The sequence below is a fragment of the Littorina saxatilis genome, linkage group LG7, assembly GCF_037325665.1.
Source record: "Littorina saxatilis isolate snail1 linkage group LG7, US_GU_Lsax_2.0, whole genome shotgun sequence".
In the NCBI taxonomy this organism is placed as follows: Eukaryota; Metazoa; Mollusca; class Gastropoda; order Littorinimorpha; family Littorinidae; genus Littorina; species Littorina saxatilis.
In genome coordinates this window covers 59,284,400-59,287,100 of record NC_090251.1, presented here as the reverse complement: position 1 = coordinate 59,287,100, position 2,701 = coordinate 59,284,400, and positions in this window count along the sequence as shown.

Below are 2,701 nucleotides of genomic sequence, written 5' to 3'. Positions count from 1 at the left end.
CCTAACCCTAACCCTAACCCTAACCCTAACCCTAACCCTAACCCTAACCCTAAACCCTAACCCTAACCCTAACCCTAACCCTAACCCTAACCCTAACCCTAACCCTAACCCTAACCCTAACCCTAACCCTAACCCTAACCCTAACCCTAACCCTAACCCTAACCCTAACCCTAACCCTAACCCTAACCCTAACCCTAACCCTAACCCTAACCCTAACCCTAACCCTAACCCTAACCCTAACCCTAACCCTAACCCTAACCCTAACCCTAACCCTAACCCTAACCCTAACCCTAACCTAACCCTAAACCCTAACCCTAACCCTAACCCTAACCCTAACCCTAACCCTAACCCTAACCCTAACCCTAACCCTAACCCTAACCCTAACCCTAACCCTAACCCTAACCCTAACCCTAACCCTAACCCTAACCCTAACCCTAACCCTAACCCTAACCCTAACCCTAACCCTAACCCTAACCCTAACCCTAAACCCTAACCCTAACCCTAACCCTAACCCTAACCCTAACCCTAACCCTAAACCCTAACCCTAACCCTAACCCTAACCCTAACCCTAACCCTAACCCTAACCCTAACCCTAACCCTAACCCTAACCCTAACCCTAACCCTAACCCTAACCCTAACCCTAACCCTAACCCTAACCCTAACCCTAACCCTAACCCTAAACCCTAACCCTAACCCTAACCCTAAACCCTAACCCTAACCCTAACCCTAACCCTAACCCTAACCCTAACCCTAACCCTAACCCTAACCCTAACCCTAACCCTAACCCTAACCCTAACCCTAACCCTAACCCTAACCCTAACCCTAACCCTAACCCTAACCCTAACCCTAACCCTAACCCTAACCCTAACCCTAACCCTAACCCTAACCCTAACCCTAACCCTAACCCTAACCCTAACCCTAACCCTAACCTAACCCTAACCCTAACCCTAACCCTAACCCTAACCCTAACCTAACCCTAACCCTAACCCTAACCCCTAACCCTAACCCTAACCCTAACCCTAACCCTAACCCTAACCCTAACCCTAACCCCTAACCCTAACCCTAACCCTAACCCTAACCCTAACCCTAACCCTAACCCTAACCCTAACCCTAAACCCTAACCCTAACCCTAACCCTAACCCTAACCCTAACCCTAACCCTAACCCTAACCCCTAACCCTAACCCTAACCCTAAACCCTAACCCTAACCCTAACCCTAACCCTAACCCTAACCCTAACCCTAACCCTAACCCCTAACCCTAACCCTAACCCTAACCCTAACCCTAACCCTAACCCGAACCCTAACCCTAACCCTAACCCTAACCCTAACCCTACACCCTAACCCTAACCCTAACCCTAACCCTAACCCTAACCCTAACCCTAACCCTAACCCTAACCCTGAACCCTAACCCTAACCCTAACCCTAACCCTAACCCTAACCCTAACCCTAACCCTAACCCTAACCCTAACCCTAACCCTAACCCTAACCCTAACCCTAACCCTAACCCCTAACCCTAACCCTAACCCTAACCCTAACCCTAACCCGAACCCTAACCCTAACCCTAACCCTAACCCTAACCCTAACCCTACCCTAACCCTAACCCTAACCCTAACCCTAACCCTAACCCTAACCCTAACCCTAACCCTAACCCTAACCCTAACCCTAACCCTAACCCTAACCCTAACCCTAACCCTAACCCTAACCCTAAACCCTAACCCTAACCCTAACCCTAACCCTAACCCTAACCCTAACCCTAACCCTAACCCTAACCCTAACCCTAACCCTAACCCTAACCCTAACCCTAACCCTAACCCTAACCCTAACCCTAACCCTAACCCTAACCCTAACCCTAACCCTAACCCTAACCCTAACCCTAACCCTAACCCTAACCCTAACCCTAACCCTAACCCTAACCCTAACCCTAACCCTAACCCTAACCCTAACCCTAACCCTAACCCTAACCCTAACCCTAACCCTAACCCTAACCCTAACCCTAACCCTAACCCTAACCCTAACCCTAACCCTAACCCTAACCCTAACCCTAACCCTAACCCTAACCCTAACCCTAACCCTAACCCTAACCCTAACCCTAACCCTAACCCTAACCCTAACCCTAACCCTAACCCTAACCCTAACCCTAACCCTAACCCTAACCCTAACCCTAACCCTAACCCTAACCCTAACCCTAACCCTAACCCTAACCCTAACCCTAACCCTAACCCTAACCCTAACCCTAACCCTAACCCTAACCCTAACCCTAACCCTAACCCTAACCCTAACCCTAACCCTAACCCTAACCCTAACCCTAACCCTAACCCTAACCCTAACCCTAACCCTAACCCTAACCCTAACCCTAACCCTAACCCTAACCCTAACCCTAACCCTAACCCTAACCCTAACCCTAACCCTAACCCTAACCCTAACCCTAACCCTAACCCTAACCCTAACCCTAACCCTAACCCTAACCCTAACCCTAACCCTAACCCTAACCCTAACCCTAACCCTAACCCTAACCCTAACCCTAACCCTAACCCTAACCCTAACCCTAACCCTAACCCTAACCCTAACCCTAACCCTAACCCTAACCCTAACCCTAACCCTAACCCTAACCCTAACCCTAACCCTAACCCTAACCCTAACCCTAACCCTAACCCTAACCCTAACCCTAACCCTAACCCTAACCCTAACCCTAACCCTAACC